Raw genomic sequence first — 24,324 nt, forward strand, 5'->3', positions numbered from 1 at the left:
TACTTCTCTGTGCATCGTCGCGCACTGTCTGTGTTTACCATTCGCTCGTACAGTCAACCTCAAGCAGTTTGCCGTGCAGCACAGTGTAGTAGGCTCCCGCTCGAGTAACAATATTCAGGAATGAGTGCCCTGGAGTGCCTCTTCCACCTGTTCCCATTTTAACGCAAGGCGATCCTGACTGGAAGCTTGCACATACTTTCACACAATAATATTGCCAGCGTAAAAGGAGTCATACAGATGTTTGACGGAAACGATGCAGCGTCCATAAGTAATTCCCAAACTCTTCTTGGTGACCCAAATATTAAAAAAAACAGTGTGAATATATTTCATCTAATTTTGGATTTATACCCTCTACAATCGAATGTCTTGAAAAGACTGGTGTGAAATTGGTGGGGCAAATTTCGATAGTAAATAATCTCTTCTCAAAAGTGAATGGTCTGCAAGATGATATAAGCAAAAATGTGTGCGAAAATTAACACAGTAATACAAAAAAAAAACGGTGATTTCAACTCATTATGCAAAATTGCAAGAGTTTTGTCAGATGACAAATGCGATTGTTATAAACTTAATGTAGAAATAGATGATGTGAAATATTTTACATTTGCTCCCTTGGTTTCAGACTGCGTTGAACGCAGATTTTCTGCATACAAGGTTATACCAGCGAATAGGGATTATAAAGAATGGACACTGAGCGAATTTTCCTGTGTTTTGTTTCTCTGTGCGCCAGCGGCTAGTTCCACTTTCAAGCGCTAGAGGTAGTGTAATCGAGCATACGCTAAGATAATAATTGAGAATAGAATTAAGGCACAGGATCCAAACATCGCCTACCTTATTGCATAATCCAGTAACGCTTTGCTTCAAATAAATTCAAGTTAACAGCTTTTCCTTATTTCTCAGTGACAAACTAGTTGTAATAATAATATTTTATATTTCAGATATAATAAATTATATTATAAAATAATATAATACATTATAAAATTAAGTATCGAATTCGTTTAATATTTGTATATAATATAATATAGGTATATGGTTTTACTTATCGTAAGAGTTTTGTTTTTCCATTTTCAGCGCTATCAAATCATTACATATTTTAATTGTTGTTGGTGTCAACGTCTGAACTCTCATTATAAAGGAACTCTAGAGTCTAGACATTACAGTTAATGAAGGATTTATTATTTTATGGATCCAATTTATTTTATTTGAGTACATAATGTACCTAGATGTATTAATTATATGTATTATATTTCCGCTGTGTAGACTGCTATCTGGTGTGATGTCAGCGCCAACTCTAGGGAGAAAGCAGAATCTGACGCTCTAGCTGGCTTGAAGGTCATTGAAATCGGTCCGGCTACATCAAAGGTACCGACGCGAAGTGTCCATTCTTTATAATCCCTATTTGCTGGTTATACTATCAGACATTCGGCGGTCATTTTCATTTAAACTTTGAAAATGAATGTTATTGTTTATTGCAGCAGTACCCGAAACCAGGCAAACAACATGCAAGAAAAGTAAGGTACAGATTAGATGTCATAAATTAATGTAAGAGTTAAATATAGAGAAAGCAAAATTGTACGCCATACATTTTTTCGGCATTCTAAAACTGTACTGCAAAACTCTTAAAAAAAAAAAACATATTCTTCAGACTTATGTTTTACCACATTTGTGACAATTTAAGTATGATTTCCAACAATTATTCTCAACCTCACCAACATTTTAGACATTTCCGATATTAACCCTTATATACAATAATTATATTGTCTTGATTTTATAATACGCAATAATCGTATACAAAACACGGAACGTGCTTGCTTAGATGTGTCAAATTCGTTTCCGCTGCCTGTACTTGAAACACGCCGACTACGTTCTGTCCAGCGTCGTATGTTCACCTTCAAACTAATGCAGGGACATCATTTTATTTTTACTTCAATTTTTATTGTACCTGAGTTTTTGTATGTACTTCACTCCCACCCCTTCTAATAACGAAGTTAAACCGTCCTCCACACAGATCCAAGACCGCATATACAGTCATAGTAGCGTTTACGGTCATAGTAAACAGTACATTCCAAAAATATTTTCGCGTTTTCCAGTGACGAAAGAGCTTTCAATATTGAATCATTTTCGCACAGGTACTGTCGTCCATTTGCCTACGTCGTATCCTGGTTTCCCCCACCTGCTTTTATTCGCCAGCTAGTGGCTGGGCTGTCTTAGCTCTTTTGTGAGAACATTAATTTCTGTTAGGAATTTGACGTCTACGTAATATTATACAACTGTTCAAAACAACTTAAATAAAAGGGCCTCGTCAAGTAATTAACTGCCATGTGATTTCCTCCCTTTCTGCGACCCTACGACATAACCACTTGGACGGACAGTACATAGTATGTCTGACTAATTTTATCTTTTCGGATCGGGCAGAAGTGAAGGTTGAATTTACAATACGTAAGGTACTCCTTTATAGAATAAGTATAGAATTATTTCGACATGAGTTACTAGTACGAAGGACGAAACTGGTAATTGGGATTAGGTACAATAGTCTATAGTGCGATAATATGCACATTAGAATTGAAGCCTGGTATCGAAATGAACGGCCACCATTTTCAATAATGTGTTTAAATATCCATATTATGATTATTTTTGAATTTAACTTCATTCTCTATATTGTACGCTAGTGTGCTGTAGACAGTATAATATACACTGCATAATGAATACGTCCGAATGGATAGGTCAGTTCGTGAGTAAAAACACTCATTGTTAATACTATACTGTAATTTGATTAAACAAAAACCTAATGAAAATGATCAAACTTAAAGGCGCGATATTTCCTAGTTTACGTAAATGGATGAACTACTTTTCTTCCCTCCTATGCCTAGTAAAGTGATTTGTTTGTATATTACGCCAGTATCATCGAACTCCAGTTGTGGAAGGGGGTAGCAAACGGCGTTGATCCAACGATATAGCCAGGTTAATATTAAAAATGTTAGTAAAAATAAAATGATGTCCCTGTACAAATATGCCGATGTCACGGCCCTAATTATGACACATATCATCTGTTTTTATTAATGGATTCCTATTTATGTGATGCTGCTGGTTGGTTTGAAGCTAACGGGTTGAAACTTGATAGAACTAAAACTCAGCGAATACTATTTTCATAAAATCATGTTTCTGATTAAATGATTTCAGAAGTTAAACTTCTTGGTATTACATTAGACTCAAAGCTTACTTGGGCGGATCATATTTGCTCTGTGTGCAAAAGATTATCCCTTGTACTTTACCTTTTGTGTAAATTAAAAGCCCTCGTATCTAGTATTTATTTGAAACAAGCCTATTACGCATTTTTCCATTGTGTATTTCATTATGGTATTCGTTTGTGTTGTAATAAATATTTTACTAGGAATAATCATTATATTGTAATACCTACGGTCAGGTTGACGAAGACCAAGAAATGGTTCAATGTTATTTCTTTAGATATGTTTAACAGATTGCCTGAGAATGCCCACTGAGTTGGCTTATTTAGATTTAAAGTTGTTTTAAAAAATGGCTTATAGATAATTCTTTTTATGATATTAATGAATTTTTTGACAGCCATATAAACTTGGAATTTTAACATTTTAATCTGATTGTGTTTCGATTGACCATTGCCTATAATTACGTAATTGTAATTCTGACAAATAAACATGATTGATTGATTGAAATGTCAGACGAAAATACATGGGTTCGAATCTATATAGAAAGGTTGTTAGGTCTGCAGAGTAGATCTGACTATGAAATTGTTTAAATATGAATAAAATATGATTTTTATAAATGCAAAATTTGACTATAGTAATGCAGTTTGAATACCAATTAATAGTTTTAATAATATATAATTTAAAGATGATCCTGTAGTACCTAATAATGTTAAATGTTCAGTAATTGTATTGACTATATACGAAAATCATAAAAGTACCCTGACGCCGCCAGGCCTGGAATACACACCTGCGTCTAGGATCCAGGCAGCAGAAATGCTGTTCCTAAGATCAGGAGAATGGCTGCACTAGAGAAAATAGAATAAAAATGATGATATAACGAAAGAATACTTACTTACTTACAAATGGCTTTTAAGGAACCCGAAGGTTCATTGCCGCCCTCACATAAGCCCGCCAGCGGTCCCTATCCTGTGCAAGATTAATCCAGTCTCTATCATCATACTCCACCTCCCTCAAATCCATTTTAATATTATCCTCCCATCTACGTCTCGGCCTCCCTAAAGGTCTTTTTCCCTCCGGTCTCCCAACTAACACTCTATATGCATTTCTGGATTCGCCCATACGTGCTACATGCCCTGCCCATCTCGATAACGAAAGAATTAAAAATTAAATTGGATTACATTAATTGGATTGAAAAATTGCATGTTGCAAAAATAACTGGTTAAACCACGTTCAAAGAATGAATGAAAATAGAATTTCAAAGAATTAATCAGTGAAAGGGACGAAGAAGTCTGGGAAGATTCCGGAAAATATAGCCGGATGAGTCTGGAACAGGTTACTAGCCTAATCCGTATCAGATGATGGTGATAATGACGATAATGATGATGTGTACAGGTGGGAGTCTTAACCTTTCTCCACCCTATAGACCAATTTGTCCACTAATGGTGTTCCCTTTACTTTTACTATTATGATAGGCCTATGATATGACATACAGTATAAAATGAGAAGTCAACAGTCGTTCTTCTTAAATGCTCCTGGATATATCGAAAGAAGTTGTTATTTCTCTTTGTACAGTATTCTATGTTTGAGAATAAGGTTCTTAGGAAAATATTTGGGGCTAAGAGGGATGAAGTTACAGGAGAATGGGGAAAGTTACACAACGCAGAGCTGCACGCATTGTATTCTTCACCTGACATAATTAGGAACATTAAATCCAGACGTTCGAGATGGGCAGGGCATGTAGCATGTATGGGCGAATCCAGAAATGTATATAGAGTGTTAGTTGGAAGGCCGGAGGGAAAAAGGGCCGAGACGTAGATGGGAAGATAATATTAAAATGAATTTGAGGGAGGTGGGATATGATGATAGAGACTGGATTAATCTTGCTCAGGATAGGGACCAATGGCGGGCTTATGTGAGGGCGGCAATGAAACTCCGGGTTCCTTAAAAGCCAGTAAGTAAGTAAGTAAGTAACAATATTCTATAGACATCGTACTTTAAAAAATAAATATGAGAAAAATTTGCGTCGAAATCGTTATAATACTCCGATGGTGCTCTTTGTCGCGTGGCTGTCCAAGTGAATAATTTATTTAGCAGGCGGAACTGGGAAATTCTAAAGCATCCTCCGTATTCTCCGGATAAGTTCCTGCGACCACTACCTTTTCCATTAGATGAAAGAACCACAGAGAGGGGTATGTTTTAGAAATAGGCCATTATAACAACTGTAGAACAGTCAATTAGAAGCTTAGAGCAAGGTGATGCTGTAGATGATATACGTCGTCTTCCAGAGGTGTGACGACGGTTACGTGATACTGGAGGAGATTACTTTTAAGAACTATAAATATGTCAATTGTGAATAAATATTTCTTATTAATTAAAGTGTTGCCACTAATTTTTGGGTGACCCGTGTATTTCAAACTTATACTGCACTAATAGTTCTAAGAACAAACAACACTTACTCGCAAGAAACCTGTCTTATCATTATGAATCTCATATGCTTTGTTAGAAATCGAACCCCGGTTCTTCTGGCGACGCGTGAGCTAAGTGAGCCACGGTTGGGCACAATTTGGGTTCGATCACCTCAGTGCGTGTGTCGGGTGCGTGTAAGATGATGTAAATTACAGCGCGGGGCGTCTTGTCGTAACGGGATCCTCTTGTCAAGCACGGCGGAACACCGACCGCCTGCTCGTTTTGCTCCCCGGACGAAATGCATTTGCAAGTTCTTGCTCCTCAGCTCGCTACTTCAACAACTCAGTCCTTTTCGAATGAACTTTCAACAACTTTGAATCTAGATGTTTGGAGTGGATTTGGTGAGGGGACAAGGGGCCAAAGATTTTAATTTTAATTTTATTGGGTTATTTTACGACGCTGTATCAACATCTCAGGTTATTTAGCGTCTGAATGATATGAAAGTGATAATGCCGGTGAAATGAGTCCGGGGTCCAACACCGAAAGTTACCCAGCATTTGCTCGTATTGGTTTGAGGGAAAACCCCGGAAAAAACCTCAACCAGATAACTTGCCCCGACCGGGATTCGAACCCGGGCCACCTGGTTTCGCGGCCAGACGCGCTGACCGTTACTCCACAGGTGTGGACAGGGGCCAAAGACTATGACAAATTTAGATGGATTATATTGAAGAATAGCCATATTTTTTAACAAACGATGTGCTGTACCTCTGCACTAATTAAGGACTGTTAAATATAAAGAATAATATATGGGCCTAATGCAAGGTTTTTTGCATTGTCCTATTCACTCAGCCTTCTATAAAATTGAGTACCGGGTCTTTCCCGGGTGTAAAAAGCGGTCAGAGCGTGGTGCCGACCACACCATCTCATTCTAGTGTCGAGGTCATGGAAAGCATGGGGCTCTACCTCCATGCCCCCCAAGTGCCTTCATGGCATGTTACGGGGATACCTTTACCTTTACCTTTTTACCTGTTCATATTAGATCATGTAGGTGATAATGATAATAACAGAAATTATGACATTAGTGGTTAAGTATGAGGTTATTCAGAAGTAAGTTCCCATTTTGAAATAGTGATCAGTTTGTCAAATGTGTAGATTCCACAAAAATAAAAACACCAATTGTTCGTAAAGAAATAGGATTTTATTAAAACACGAAAGAATTAAATATGACCACATCTGTGTTGTTCAATAAGAAATAGTCTTTCTTCTATGCTATAAACGGCGTTAGTAAGCACATCCCTAGGGATGTTTTCAATAACATCCGACATTGACTGTTTCAGTTCCTTAGGTGTAGTAGGTCTACTAAGAAATATGGTACCTTTTCTTTTAGATAACCCCATAACCAGTAGTCATCTGGACTTATGTCTGGTGACCTAGAAGGCCAACTGTTCGGAAAATGCCTATACCTGGTAAGGTTTATCTTGTCTCAGTAGCAATAAAACCAAGTCCCTTCAAATGAGGATGGAGATTATAGGAGGGTTGTAAATTTTCAGGATTCCTTTCAAAATCTTGTTATTGTACAAGCTGGCGGAACTCAGTTTCTTGAAAGACAAGCTCAGTGACGGAACTATACAGTACGAAGAGAGATATTTTGTTACTTTATTTTGCGCTACAGAATGTATCAACTAGTCCCTTCCGCCACTGTCATCGCTTCACTCCTCCCATCGCAATAACAACACAGAGAGGTAAGACATATCTCCTTTCTCTCTCTTTTCACAGTGAGACAAGATTCATCACATAGACTTTACTAATTACACGATCACCAAATGTGTTGCGCAATAGTGTTTTTACATTATTGTGTATGTGAGGTGGAGCGCCGTCTTGCAGGAAAAGAATGTTTTCGATTTCATGATTCTGTAACGACGGTATTGCAAAGTCTTGCAACATTTGAAAATATCGCTGCACTGTTACCATCACTGTTTTTATTTTTCCATTTTCAATTTCTTCATAGAAATACGGCCCTTTTATGAAATGTGACGTAAAACCACATCAGACAGTGACCTTGATGTCACGTAATCCTTGCTGTATAATTGTGTTCGGATCATCTTCTGCCCATATCCTGTAATTATGAGTGTTAACACCTCCGTTCAATTCGAAATGTGCCTCATCTGTGCATTTCTCAATCCATGTAACGTTCAATATCTTCTCAATGCATATGCATTTTGTCTATTGGATTCGTAATAGCACTGAAGGAGGCCAACTCGAACACGTAAAGGTAAAACCATTGTAAAAAAATTATTAAAATTACTCTCCTACAACTGCCGTCTGTATTCTGAACAACAATTATTATTATAGTTTATACAGACACATCATTTTATTTTTACTTCAATTTTTATTGTACCTGAGTTCTTTAATGTACTTCACTTCCACCCCTTCTACTAATGAAGTTCAACCGTCCTCCACACGGCTCCAAGACCGCATATACAGTCATAATAGCCTTACGGTCATAGTAAACAGTACGTTCCAAAAATATATTCGCGTTTTCCAGTGACGAAAGAGCTTTCAATATTGCATCATTTTCCATTTGCCTACGCTGCATCCCGGTTTCCCCCACCTGCTTCTATTCGCCTCTCTGTAAAGGCTAGTGGCTGGGCTGTCTTAGCTCTTTTCTGAGAACATTAATTTCTGTTAGGAATTGGACGCCTACGTAATAATATACCCATACAATTGTTTAAAATAACTTAAATAAAATGGCATCGTTAAGTAATTAACTGTCACGTGATTTCCCTCCTTTCTACGACCCTGCGACAAAACCACTTGAACGGACTGTAGATAGCATTTCTGAGTAATTTTATCTTTTCGGATCGGGCAGAAGTGAAGATTAAATTTACAGTATGTAAGGTACTCTTTTATAGAGTAGGTATAGAATTATTTCAACATGAGTTACTCGTACGAAGGACGAAACTGGTAATTGGAATTAGGTACAATAGTCTACAGTGCCATAATATGCACAAAAGAACTGAAGCCTGTATCGAAATGAACGGCCACCATTTTCAAAAATGTGTTTAAATATCCATATTATGATTATTTTTCAATTTAACTTCATCCTCTATAGTGTACGCTAATGTGTTGTAGACAGTATAATATACACTGCATAATGAATACGTCCGCATGGAAAGCTCAGTTCGTGAGTTAAAACACTCATTGTTAATACTGTACTGTATTTTGATTAAACAAGAACCTAATGAAAATTATCAAATTCAAAATCGCGATATTTCCTAGTTTACGTAAATGGATGAACTACTTTTCTTCCCTCCTATGCCTAGTAAAGTGATTTGTTTGTATATTACGCCAGTATCATCGAACTCCAGTCGTGGAAGGGGGTAGTAAACGGTGTTTCCGGTTCTTGATCGTTGATCCAAAGGTATAGCCAGGTTAATATTAGAAATGTTAATAAAAATAAAATGATGTCCCTGTACAAGCGTGTCACAGTTACCATAGCAACGAAACACGCATCGATAAGAAACCCCAAACCTCCAAAACAGTAATGGTACCTGTAAGAATTCGAACTGCTGATATGTATAGAAGATTGAGCTGTTTCAAAATGAGAACTTACTTTTGAATAACCTTATATTATATAATGGCGGAAAAATTGTAAGGAAGCTTGTTTTTTTATCGTGGTAGACAGATATTACAGTCCTGTAACATTTTTGTGTCTTCTTCCTATAAGAATAATAAAATTTATCTTCAGAGTTCATTACGGCAGCATTTGGAATATCCAGTAACTGAAGTTGTTGTATAAAATACTTAATTAAAAAACTAATTAGACTGTCAGATTATATTACAATTCAATTGGAGCGTGGAAATTATGAAAAGAGAGAAATAAAATCAATTACGCAGGCCTGCAATACAACTTGGTTAGTTAATTAATCAGATGCAGCGATTCCCGGGCTCCTCTTTATGCCTTAGCAACGGTTGTTCACGTATTTGTTCAGTGGAGAATAATTGAAAAACAACTGTGCAACGATCAGAATGTACTCTTTTTTTCTGTCGCTCTTCTATTGTTTTGAGCTGACATCAAATTAAAAACAAATGCAGCCTATAGTCCGACAGTCCACAGACGTAATTAGCTATTGAAATTGTAGCTTAGCAACTAAACAGAAGTGTTTTCGAGTATCAGCAATTTTATTGTGTAAATTAAAACTGTTATTTGATCACACATTGAGATACAGTCGATGAAGATTTTCATGGACACTGCTAGCTTAGAAGTGTCAACAATTTCGAATTTCTGGGACGCAATTCACTATTATGCACTGATTTACAGACTGCTGAACAACAAAGTTTAATTTTGACTTGATTAGAAAGTGATCGAAAAATTTATCCTGAAGTTCTCGCCTTAAGGAACAGATTTATATTACGTGGCTGTTAAGACTGGATTTTAACTTGACTACTACACTTTTACTACGTCATAACTACTTTTGACTAATAAAACGGTACGGAACGACGTGTTTCAACCAATCATGACTGCTTATCCTATAATTTTTATCACCTCCCTAGCATTTATTTCTTGGTTTGCCAACATTGTACTTCCAATAATTGTACTTTTTTTTATTGGGTTATTTTACGACGCTGTATCAACAACTTGGTTATTTAGCGTCTGAATGAGATGAAGGTGATAATGCCGGTGAAATGAGTCCGGGATCCAGCACCCAAAGTTACCCAGCATTTGCTCGCATTGGGTTGAGGGAAAACCCCGGAAAAAACCTCAACCAGGTAACTTTTCCCGACCGGGAATCGAACCCGGGCCACCTGGTTTCGCAGCCAGACGCGCTGACCGTTACTCCACAGATAATTGTACCTTTTAAAATGATTCAAGTTTATTTCATCATTCTTAATTAAAACGTTTCTATAATTTATCTTGTTTATATTATTTAGGTAATGTTATAGCTTCTGCAGTATAAGATTATGGATAGTCACGTATCAGAGATTGTTCAATATATATTGATAATTGAAATGGAATGTTGTTCAATATATATTGATATCTGAAGTGGAATGCAACTGTTTTAATAAAAATGAAACTGAATCAAACAAAAACAAAATCTTCTTGACTAGTGATCGTCCATAGAGTTCAATGAAGATTGTATAGTTGGCACACCTGGTAACAAGAGAACAGCTCATTATAACACACTACCACCATCTAGTGGAATATTTGTAACGATGGGTTGGTACAATAATACATTTTCACACTATTTTTTTGTAAGTAAATTAAAATTTTAATTGTATTAGAGTACTTTATTTCTTCTAAACTGTATATACTTTCTTAACCCCCTGAGTCCTGAGAGTATAGTATACTATACCATACTTCATTACATGATTATAATATAAGATGTGCTGTATGTGCAGAGATCCTAAGTATATTATAACTAGTGGCTTGTGCAGCAAATACTGCTGCAAACTAAGTTCGTTAGACGTTCAAATAAAAATTTTTCAGATTTATTTTCAATGAAGAATACTTGTCTTTTTGATAGTTATTTGCTTCCATAATAATGAAACATACTCCCTCTGAATGGATTTTTTAGGCCAAATACTTTTTCTTGAACCTATCCAACTTCAGTTTTTGAGTTTCAACGCGAAAACGCAAGTATCAATGTCAGGACGATAGCAGTAGCTATTTCAGGTCATTGTGGATTGTAGGCAAAAGTTAAAAAAATGTCAGGTTTGCTAAGCTTTCGAACAATAGCATTTTCGTATAGCTGCTGCATGTAGAACTTGAAATGTAGAGCGTAAAATCATTTTATCCTACTAAGAGATCTTGCTGAAATGATCTGGAGAATACAAAATTTTCTAGGTCTCTTATTTTATCAGTAAGTAATACCTTTTCATCTTTCCTTAGGAACTGTAATTTTTGCGCTCTCTCGAGCCAACACTGAAGACAATGACACATATCAATATCTACACTACACCGCCATTAAGTATATGAAAAAGACCCAACCCCACTGGGTTAATAAGTATAAAAATATTTGATTTTTAATAACAATATTATTATCTTACTTAAGTTTTGTAGTTATGTATAGCAGCCACTCAGTAAATTATAGAAATGAAGATCTAAATTAAGATATTCTCTACATTTACTTACATAACCACAAAACGTTTCACTTTCATGTCATGAATATAGCATCAATATTATGTACAATTAATGAAAAAATAGATGCATCATGACATTCACTATAATAATATTTAATTTCTAATGGTAATAATGTCATCAAACCACCTCAAGTTTCGTAGATTTGAATATCCAATACACAGCTGTACTCACAAAATTATACACTGCAGAATCAGTTTTTAATAACAAATTGAATTGAGCTCTAAATATGTCGGCAATCCTCCAGGTCATGGCCTTCGTGTAATAGCCTATTGTTTATTGTAGTGTGTGTTTTGTTCTGAAATTCAATCAAGTCGGCCGTGATTGAATAAACTTAGTTCTCAAAACTGAAAACAGATGGATTTTGGAAAATAGGAAAATTATGTAGGAAATTTGACATTTCACTGAAAACTACTACTTTTCCGAAAAACTTTGGATGCCAGGCATGAAAATGAGGGGTCACTCATTAAAATCCGTTCAGCCGTTTTCCCGTAATTTCCATTACCAGTTCAAATTATATATATAGATATACCTGCATTTGTGACCTAACTGTAACCTGCAGAATTTTTCAGCATTTTTTCTCATGTCAGTGACTTTTTTTTTTTTGAAGCGTAGAACTTTATATATTTGTATATTGAACTTTAAGGTTCTCATCTACCTTCAGTTTTTAATTTTTATTCAAAATTTTTATTTTTTATTTTTATATCATCTGAAGGCTTGAAATTTCTAGTTTTAAAAAATGTAACAGTTTTGTCTCTGTGATGTTTGGTTAATCAATTAGCTGAGTTTTTATTGACCGGAAACACCCTTTCTTTAAACCGGAAGTGCAGTTCTGCAAGTGTCAATCTGTTACGTTCTGTCAATTTTATATATTTTTCGTGTAATAATAATTAGAATTTGGCGGTAGAGTTCGGCTGTATTATTTTTCATACAGTCAGGAAGTTGTGTTTGGTTGCAATTTTTCATACCCTCAGGATGTAGATTATTCTTCTCCATGCTCAGTTTGACAGCATTTTACAACACTAATGTTGACACAAAGTGCACTTAAAATTTAGATATGTTCAAGTAACCAGTAAGTAGTTATGTTCTTGCGCCAAAATGAAGCTGATTAACGTAGCTAAGTGCCAAACTACAAACAGTGTCCAATTGCTTAAGAAAGTTAATTTAAAACTCTAGGATCTTACATTTTTGGAGATAGGCCCACTATACTAATATCCACGGCCGTTATTATCTTCTTGATATACAGTGAATGCTTGGGAAGTATCGATTGGGCTGTTAATGTGACTTCGATTACAAATCGATAGGTATCGTAAAGGAAGAATTGAGGCTCATTCACAATGAAAATTAAACATAACGTAAGCGTTAACTGAACGTTACAGTAAAATCAAGAAATCATACCATCATTTACGATGGGAACATAAACATAACAGCAAACATACTTGGTAACCATGGAAACATAACAACGACGCCATTTCCTCATATTCTGTCGTATACTTCAGCGCTCCACGATTGTGTTCTGTTTGCAAATCACGTAGGCGTAAGCATGAAAGTTTGGAGTTTGCAAACTTTCATGTTAACGTCTTACGGTAATGTTTATGTCAATGCTTATGTGAATCATTGTGAATGATCCCATTTGGTAGCCTGGGCGCAAACTTCTGTGTTTATGTTACGGTTATGTTTAATTTTCATTGTGAATGGGCCTTTACTCTCTTCACTTTGACAATGAACTCTATTTGAGAACGCGAGCAGGCCACAGTTTTGTCAATAAATAAGTAGATTGTTGACAATAGTGTACGAAAGTTGCTACATTGTCTTATCTTGTTGTCGCTTTTTTTACTTTGTTATTTAACGACGCTGTATCAACTAGGTACTAGGTTATTTAGCGTCGATGAGAGTGGTGATAGCGAGATGATATTTGACGAGATGAGGCCGAGGATTCGCCATAGATCATCTGACATTCGCCTTATAGTTGGAGAAAACCTCGGAAAAAACCCACCAGGTAATCAGCCCAAGCAGGCATCGAACCCGCGCCCGAGAGCAAATATGGATCGGTCGGAAGCGCCTTAGCCGACTGAGCTACGCCGGTCGCTTGACGCTTTATCAACATCTTAGGTTATTTAGCGTCTGAATGAGATGAAGGTGATAATGCCGATGAAATGAGTCCGGGGTCCAGCACCGAAAGCTACCCAGCATTTGATCATATTAGGTTGAGGGAAAAACCCGGAAAAAATCTCAACCAGGTAACTTGTCCCGACCGGGTTTCGAACCCGGGCCACCTGGTTTCGCGGCCAGACGCACTAACCGTTACTCCACAGGTGTGGACTTGCCTCTTTTCAGTTGAGCACCTAATATACCGGGTGATTCAGTGACTTTGTTACAAGCTTTTAGGAGTAATAGAGGTGAACAATATGAATAGTTTTCATATAAGAACTTGTGTACATAATTAATGTTGCATTTAGTAGTTACAAGCCTTGATATGCGTAGTCAGTGTATGCGGCTAGCATCGAACTGTAGACCACCTTTCTGAGGTTTGGTACGGACAATTGCATTGTTATTTCTAGACTAGGCGTCATGGATTATGAAGTAACTTAATTAAAGATAAGGCTCCGCCTTGTTAAATTAAATGTGAGGACTATAATAGTACATTATGCAACGAGCCTATAATGATAGTAATTAAGACGCGAGTATGTTTGTTTATGAAACGAGCGCAAGCAAGTTTCATACGACTTTTTATGCTCGACCATATTTCTAACTTGAAATTATTCAGAAGTATTCATGTTATGGTTATGTAAGTGAGGAGTGGAACTGACCTGAATTGTGAGATGTGCGCAGACGCGAAAGTATTGATTTTTTCCTAGGAACGAATGTCATTGACCTTGATATAATCTAGAGAATAACATGAATATTAGGCTTGATATAACCTGGAAATTGATTTAGAATTGAAAAACGAGATGACAAATTGAATTTATTTTAATATTATTTACAATTAACGCTAATTATTATAGTAACAGAACATAACCTTCTGCGACAGTATTGGATTTCCAGCCTCCGTGACTTTTCGCTAAGTGTCTTTCGATTGCATATCCGAGAATAATCGATACTTGCGGTTTTATAATGGTACAATCAGTACAAAGGTGATTTCTCATTGGCTGAACAACTGAATTATAATGAATAGGTGTACTTTAATGAGGTGCATTAAAGGGCTACTACCAGGTGTATAATTACTACATTTCGGCATGGTCGAGCATAAAGATATTAATGAAAAATGACATTTTATTTAAAATCCCAGACATCATTACAATCCCAACCATGCTCACAATAATAATCACGAACAGCATAAACCTTTCACTCAATTATAGGGATTCGAAGAATCCCCTGTCACTTATTGTTGTACACATCCCTGGCATTTGCAGGCATTCCATCGCACACCAACAGAATGAGTATCATTAGTGTGGGAGGTGTGAAAGGAACCAGTTGGTGTGACACTGCAATAAGCGGACTCGAATTCGTCTTGAATAAAAGAAACCCTGGGATGTGGCTTCCACCAGTTGTAACTTAGTCTGCAGGAAACATTCCTTCTCATTTTGTTTTCTGTTAGCCTTCTTGGAAATTGTTCATGTTTTCCATTACGTATAATCCAGGGCGACCCCAGAGACGCGGGGAATCCCACCCGTCCGCGACGTGATATACACACATTGCAACCGGGCGGGGAATAAAACTGAAGAAATGGTCAGCACAACGACCACGTCTGCTTTTCAGGGATTCTAACTGTACTGCTTGGAAACCCCCGATGTATCAGGCAGCCTTCGTGATGCGCGTACCCTGTAGTTCAGGCGCAACTCCGTACGATTACATGCAATCAAGGTCTTGTTGTGGGATTCTGCCTAAAACGTGGAGGTGTGTCTGCTGGTAATGTGCTATGCTGTTCTTTCTTACATGGAAGTTTAGCATCAAGCTGACCCGCTGTGTAACTCTGTAATGCACATCGGAAGTCTTTTAGGGATATGAAAGAACTGCATGGATGGATGGACGAGTGAGTGAGTGAGTAAGTGAGTGAGTGAGTGAGTGAGTGAGTGAGTGGACGAACTGACAGACAGCGAGGTAGGTAGGTAAAGGAGCAGCAAAGCAGAGTTGTTAAATAGATAACTAAGTAAGCGGATTGGTAGAGAGTTAGTTGGTAAGTTGGTTGGTAGATAGTTAAATAGTTAGGTAAGTAGATTGTTAGATGATTAAAAAGCTAGATAAATAGGTTGTTATATGATTAAATAGGTAAGTAGGTTGTTAGATGATTAAATAGTTAGGTACGTAGGTTGGTATATGATTAAATAGTTAGGTACGTAGATTTGTAGATGATTAAATAGTTACATGAGTAAGTTGTTAGATGATTAAATAATTAGGTAAGTAGGTTGTTAGATTATTAAGTAGTTCTGTAAGTAGGCTGTTTAACGATTAAATAGTTAGGTAAGTAGGTTGTTGGATGATTAAATAGTTAGGTAAGTATGTTGTTAGATGATTAAATAGTTAGGTAAGTATGTTGTTAGATGATTAAATAGTTAGATAAACAGGTTGTTAGATTATTAAATAGTTAGATAAGTAGATTGTTAGATTATTAAATAGTTACGTAAGTAGGTTGTTTCACGATTAAATAGTTAGGTAAGTAGGTTGTTGATGATTAAATAGTTAGCTAAATATGTTGTTAGATGATTAAATAGTTAGATAAGTAGGTTGTTAGATTATTAAATAGTTACGGAAGTAGGTTGTTTAACAATTAAATAGTTAAGTAGGTAAGTTGGTAGATTGTTACATAGGTAAGTAGATTGTTGGATGAGTAAATAGTTAGGTAAGTAGGTTGTTGGATGATTAAATAGTTAGATAAGTAGGTTGTTGGATGATTAAATAGTTAGGTACGTAGGTTGGTATATGATTAAATAGTTAGGTACGTAGATTTGTAGATGATTAAATAGTTACATGAGTAAGTTGTTAGATGATTAAATAATTAGGTAAGTAGGTTGTTAGATTATTAAGTAGTTCTGTAAGTAGGCTGTTTAACGATTAAATAGTTAGGTAAGTAGGTTGTTGGATGATTAAATAGTTAGGTAAGTATGTTGTTAGATGATTAAATAGTTAGGTAAGTATGTTGTTAGATGATTAAATAGTTAGATAAACAGGTTGTTAGATTATTAAATAGTTAGATAAGTAGATTGTTAGATTATTAAATAGTTACGTAAGTAGGTTGTTTCACGATTAAATAGTTAGGTAAGTAGGTTGTTGATGATTAAATAGTTAGCTAAATATGTTGTTAGATGATTAAATAGTTAGATAAGTAGGTTGTTAGATTATTAAATAGTTACGGAAGTAGGTTGTTTAACAATTAAATAGTTAAGTAGGTAAGTTGGTAGATTGTTACATAGGTAAGTAGATTGTTGGATGAGTAAATAGTTAGGTAAGTAGGTTGTTGGATGATTAAATAGTTAGGTAAGTAGGTTGTTGGATGATTAAATAGTTAGGTAAGTAGGTTGTTAGATAGTTAAGTAGTTAGATAAGTAGGTTGTTGGATGATTAAATAGTTAGAAAGTAGGTTGTTGGATGATTAAATGGTTAGGTAAGTAGGTTAGTATATATTTAAATAGTTAGGTAAGTAGGTTAGTATATATTTAAACAGTTAAATAAGTTGGTATATAATTAAATAGGTAAGTAGGTAGGTATATAATTAAACAGTTAAATAAGTTGGTAGATAATTAAATAGGTAAGTAGGTTGGTATGTAATGAAACAGTTAAGTAGAGTAGCAGATAATTAAATAATTAGGTAGATTGTATATAATTAAAGATTTAAATAAGTTGGTATATAATTAAATAGGTAAGTAGGTTGGTATATAATTGAACAGTTAAGTAAGTTGGTAGATAATTAAATAAGTAAGTAGGTTGGTAGTTAGTTAATACAGTAGATAAATAGGTTTGTAGATGGTTACATACCTAGGTAGATAAGTAGGTTGGTAGATGACTAAATATGTAAATAGGTTGGTAGATGTCTAAATAAGTATGTTGATTGGGTATGTAGGTTGGTGCATAGTTAAGTTGTTAGGTAAATTGGTAGATTGGTAGATATCTAGATGGATAGATCGATAGAACAGGTAGGTGATGGTTGGAGGAACAGACAGACTGCGGGCATTGCATATTTTGTTAGATGGGTGGGTAAGTATTGTTAGACAAATTGGCTTATAGGTAGTTAGACCTATGTAAGTAGTTTCTTAAGTTCATGAATTAATGGACGAACAGATATAGGAAGTAGTATTGGTTATAGTTGTGCTCTGTTCACATCCAATACCTGGAAATCATAATTTAGGCCTACTGTAAATTACTGCAGACAGAAACGCCCGATGTGGCTGGAAAGTTGAGTATCCTGTCTCACGTGTATGGAATCGCTTCCACGGAAACAATTGAAGGAGAAAGAGAAGAGTTTGTCTTGATGGAGCTGCAATTGCTATTCGCAGAGGACCGTCGTGTGTTTTATTTTTAGTCGTCTGCGTTGCGTGCGACAGTCATGCTTGTTGCATAACATTTATCGAACGCACCATGTGGGCCTAATGACCGCTCCACTCTGGGAACAGCGATTTCCCCTTTATTAACTCTGTCCTCTTACTCTCACTTCGCTTTTGTTTTAATCCATCTTTGCACATTATACTCAAGAGACGAGCATATTCATTATTCCTAATTTGTTTATTTCTTTCTAAGTTTCTTTCTTTTATCTTCATAATGCTTGTACTTACATGTTCAGAAAAGTGTACTCTGCTGAATTAAACAAAAATAAAGAAGTAAACAGTATCATGCAAATGACACAATTTCTTATTATAAATTTTACGAATTGACAAGTAAAACTGTTTATATAAACTTATGTCAATGAATTGTTAACAATCACTACCTAACAGATGCATTTCTTTTCGCAAATTCACAAGGCCCCCCATGATTTTAATATTGCTCCGTTGTATTGTCTTGAGTTCAAATAAATAAAATATTCTCCACCTGTATTATTTACTTACTTACAAATGGCTTTTAAGGAACCCGGAGTTTCATTGCCGCCCTCACATAAGCCCGCCATCGGTCCCTATCCTGAGCAAGATTAATCCACAAACTGAACAAAGAGGGTGCTATTCATAGACATTTCGCTAGCCCGGGCTACCAGCGTGCTAAACAGGATTCATATCATATCATATCATATCGCTAACACTGGTTTATGAATACGAAAAACGTTAGTTCGCTGGTCATCCACCGGAAGCCCGCGCTAAGAATATCTATGAATACGGCCCAGAAAGACTAAGAATAAAAGTTCTTGAAGGTTTTTTACGCTTTTTACATTTATTACGTTAATTACGCATTATTGACGCGTATTTTAGTGTCATGTAAGTTACCTTTTTAGACATTCATCATTTTAATACAAGACATAAATCAGATCTTCATCTACCCTTTGTTAGCCTAAGCTGTTTTAAAAAAGGAGTTCGCTATTCATGTATAATAGTCTTCAATGCGCTACCTAATTATCTTAAAGATTTGAAGAACCACGAGAAAAGGTTCAGAAAAGAATTAACCAAATTTCTACATACTCATACCTTCCACACAACTGATGAATTGTTTATGCTTGTGAATTGAATTATTCTACTTACATGGCATGTACAATTTTATATAGCTCAACTAAAATATGTTTTTATATTGACTTAATCTGTTTACTATGCATTGTATATTTTTGTTTAGCATAACTGATGAATTGTATGTGCTGTAAATTGAATAGTATACTGTATAGGTCAACTAATGAATTGTTTAAGCTTATAAATTGAATTAATCTACTTCATATGAATTGTACAATTTTGTATAGGTTAACGAAAATAAGTTTGTAAATTGAACTAATTTGATTGTATATGTTTGTATAGTTTGGCTGATGAATTGTATATGCTTTTAAAATGATTACTAGTCTGTATAGCTCTACTGATGAATTGTATATAGGCCTACTGTAAATTGAATGGTAGTCTGTATAGCTCAATTGATGAATTGTGTATGCTGTAAATTGTATAGTACCTGTATAGCTCAACTGATGAATTGTTTATGATTATAAATTGAATTAAACTACTTGATATTAATTGCACAAATTTGTATAGCCTAATGAAAGTATGCTACTTTGTATTGTATATATTTGTATAGTTTTGGCCGATGAATTGTATATGCTTTAAATTGAATAGTAATGTATATAGCTCTATTGATAAATTGTTTGTGTTTGTAATTTGAAGTAGTTTGCATGATATGTATTATCAATTTCTGTATATCACAACTGGTTGAATTGTTTATGCCTTAAATTTAATTAACTTGTTTTGTATTATACATATAGCTCAACTTATGAATGATCGTTTGCGTTTGTAAATTTAATAATCTGATTGGCTATGTATTGTATACCTTTAGTAGAGTCATCTATGTAGCTCAGTCGGCAGACTCGCTGGGCTGCTGATCCGGAGCTGCGTTCGGGCTTGGGTTGGATCCCCCTTTGGTCTTTGGTTTCTTCCGAGGTTTTCCACAGCCGTGGGACTGAAGCCGGATGGTGTATGGCGAGTTTTTGGCATCAACCCCTTTGATTAGATTACCCCCCCCTTTGATTTGATTACCTGGTTGGGTTTTTCCGAGGTTTTCCCCAAACCAAAAGGCAAATGCCGGGTAATCTTTTGGCGAATCCTCGGACCTCATCTCATCTGACTACAGCTCGCCAAAATATTGTAAAAAATTGCACAAAATTGTAAAAATTGTAGAAAATTACTAAATTGTAAAACTATAAAAATTTGTAAAAATTGTAATTGTAATATTGTAAAATTTTGACTTGTTCCACATCTTAATGCTTCATTGCTCATGTAAGATCTATGGAATAAAATAAATGAATGAATACGCGTGAAGTACCAACCCTCCTTCATTCTCACGATAACCATTAAGGCTATTATAGTACAAATGAAAATATAAGCAAAAGGAAATCCCTTCCTACTATAGCATGTGGTGACACAAGCTTGCAGTCAGCATATAGCCTAGGTGGCGGTTGAATATTCATGTAGCTGCAAGAATTACCTCCACACGTAAAACCGTGCGAGTCTTGTATTCACACTGTCCGTTAACGTAGTCGGACATGATTATACACTCTGAAGCGACATGTGGAAAATATGCCACATGATAAGCGTAAGCACAGTGACGTTTCACGATTCCAAAGCACTTTGCTGTAGTGACAGAAGAACGCTACTGTAAATTCTATGCATTTTCAGCTCCCTATTATAAGACTAAAAAGGATGCACTGTGATACTGCAACGATATCGATTTCAATCCTTTCATGCCAAACGTATTTTTCTTTTAACGTCTGACGTTTTTCTGCGTACTACTCAAGAAAAATTATAATAAATATTACAACATTGCCTCTTATGTGAGTTGCGTCGATGTCACCCCAATAAATTCGTTAGTTACGGAACTTCATTTGTTCATACATGATACAGGTTATGCTTCAATTACAACATTGATCAAATGGAATGAGTAACTATACTTACTATGTCAACGGATCCAGCCTCATTTGTCTTTATATTCTAAGAGGGGAAGATTGTTTCAATTTGGTGGAAAATCAGTCATTTTTTTAGATTTTTTTTTTTTTTGCTTTAAAATGCATTTTGATATAGGCTATGGCAAATATATTCGTAAAATATAATGCCCATTAACACCCTTGTTAGCTAATGTGACGCTATTTTTAAAGCTGTGGTGCACAGGGTTTTTCAAGGGGAAATTGTGGTTAAATATGATGGAAAACCAGTACATTTTCTAAAAGAAATAGTTTTGCCTTAAAACAATCTTAGATATGTGGGAAATATATTGGATAAAACTTAATGCGCATTTTTGGTCTTGTTAGTTGCTATAACACAATTTTTAAAGCTCTGGTACACAAGGCTCTTAAATGATATTAGACTTATATTGCAATTTCCAGTAAGTTTAATTTTTTGCTCTTTTCTCATACAAAACGTTATATATCTTAGAAACTGTTAATGCTACATGCATGATATTCTATCCCTTAGGCTTCTAGGAAACTTTTCTTTTTAACGGAAATTTGTTATTTTCACTGCATGAGAGATTTGCGCGTGCGCCACAGTCAAATTGTTCCTGTCACGAGCCCCCAGATGTATCGAGCTTTATTTGTCGAACTTCACCGTAACGAAACGCAATGCAAACGAACGTTGACCTAATCAGATGCATCGAGTTTGTATTTGTCAAACTTCACCGTAACTAAACGTAACACAAACGAACGTTGACCTAATCAGATGCATCGAGTTTGTATTTGTCAAACTTCCACGAACTTCATCGTAACAAAACATAGCGCAAAATATTGTTGACCGTAATCAGATGCATGGAGCTTGTATTTATCAAACCTCCACGAACTTCATCGTAACAAAACATAGCGCAAACTATTGTTGACCGTAATCAGATGCATGGAGCTTGTATTTATCAAACCTCCACGAACTTCATCGTAACAAAACATAGCGCAAACTGTTGTTGACCGCAATCAAATGCATCGAGCTTGTATTTATGAACTTCTCTGTAACGAAACATAACGCAAACGAACGTTGATTGTAATCCCAGCCTGACAAAGAATTCATTCCAAGCTAAGCCTTTTAGAAAGGCAAATAATGTATAACTAGCATAGTAATACTTACTCCACATTGGAGGGATCATCACGCTTCAGCCTGACTGTAGTGGAGCCCCACTGCGAAATAAGTTAATAATAATGGAGCTGGCAGAAGATTAAACTTGGTTATTGTTATTATTTTATCATGGAACAGTGATTACACCGTACCCAGCTTCGCTATGGTAAAATCTGGTATGGAATATATTACGAGATAGAGAGGCTGAAATGTTAATGGCATTATCTCACTGCTGTGTATCCTATTTAGCCAGAAATGATTAACGAGCGGGCGCGAAATCGATTACCAACCGTTAAGCACGTTTACCTTTGGACTCTGCAGTCCTTTTTGAATCTTTATATTTATATTTAGACGCAATTTATGTCGCTTTATGTTTCACTCATCCACAGCTCATTCAGTGGGATGATAGTATCCCACCCACCAATGGAGACACATCTTCTGAGGTTTGTTACCATGACATCTGGAATGAGTTGGAATTTCTTCCTTGTAATTCTCATTTTACCATTGCTCCATAAGGTTGTGTCACCTCATAGACTGTTGAATCATTTCTTCACCATCATCATCATCATCATCTTCCTGTCAAGTACTAGTCTCAAAAGAACTGTTACGGCCTGAAAAAGCGATTTTCTTGCCATCTTTTCATAGGTCGACCAAGTGACCATTTCCCATTTGGACGATACTTCATTATAGCCTTAGGAATCCGGGGTGAAACCATTCTTGAGACGTGTTCCTTCCAGTTTAACTGATATCTGAAGATATAGTCCAGTATTGATGACACATTAAGTTCTTGAAGGATATCTTCGTTTTTCTTTCGATCCCATTTAGTGTAGCCAGCTGTTCGGCGCATGAATCTCATCTATCTCTCAAGCTGTTAGTCTGCTTTCATCTCTTGTCCTTACAGTCCACGCTTCACTCCCATAACATAGGACTGGTCGAGCTATTATTTGATAAAGACGAGTACGAGTTGATTTTTGTACTAATGAAGGTTTTAAAACTCTATTAATGATGCCTATTGTTTATTGAATTTTACAATTTTCTGTGATAAATCCAAATTTTCAACAAAAGAAAGCTTATATCCCAAATAATTAATAGTACATTATGCAACGAGCCTATAATGGTAGTAATTAAGACGCGAGTATGTTTATGAAACGAGCGCAAGCGAGTTTCATAATTTTCATACGAGCGTCTTAATTACCATTATAGTCAAGTTTCATACGACTTTTTATGCTCGATCATATTTCTAACTTGAAATTATTCATAAGTATTCATGTTATTCTTATCTGACTGAGGAGCGGAACTGACCTTGTGCAATACCTCGTAAATTGTGAGATGTGCGCTGACGCGAAAGTATTGATTTTTTCCGAGAAACAAATGTCGACATTGACCTTGATATATAATCTAGAGAGTAAAATAAACATTAATTCTGATATAACCTTGAAATTGAATTAGACATTGAAAAACGAGATGAAAAATTGAATTTATCTGAATATTATTTAGAATTAACGGTAATTATTATAGTAACAGAACTAGTTGTCTTTCGATTGCATATCCGAGAATAATCGATACTTGCACTTTCATATTGCTACAATGGTATTTTCTGATTGGTGGAACACCTGAACTTTAATGAATAGGTGTACTTTAATGAGGTCCATTAAAGGGCTGCTATTAGGTGTATAATTATTACATTTCGGCATGGTCGAGCATAAACTCATTAACTCTTTCAAAAATTGTGTTATTTAAACAAATTTTGCTTGGTTGAATCATTTCTAGTACCAAAAAGTTATATTAAACCGGTTGGAATAGGTGCATGAGGTGCGAAGGTGCGCGGCGAAAATGGCCGTCTTTAGGGACCTCGGAATAAAGAAATAGCGAGCAATTTGGGGAGGAAATGAAAGGT

General features: G+C 35.7%; 1 protein-coding gene across 2 annotated transcripts in view; it reads left to right on the forward strand.

Annotated features, from left to right (window-relative positions):
* The window catches only part of Eip78C (Ecdysone-induced protein 78C), a 684,862-nt gene that overhangs the window by 605,836 nt on the left and 54,702 nt on the right, over positions 1–24,324 (forward strand). The gene's annotated exons all lie outside the window — the stretch shown is intronic.

The sequence above is a fragment of the Periplaneta americana genome, chromosome 7 (genome assembly GCF_040183065.1).
Source record: "Periplaneta americana isolate PAMFEO1 chromosome 7, P.americana_PAMFEO1_priV1, whole genome shotgun sequence".
NCBI lineage: Eukaryota > Metazoa > Arthropoda > Insecta > Blattodea > Blattidae > Periplaneta > Periplaneta americana.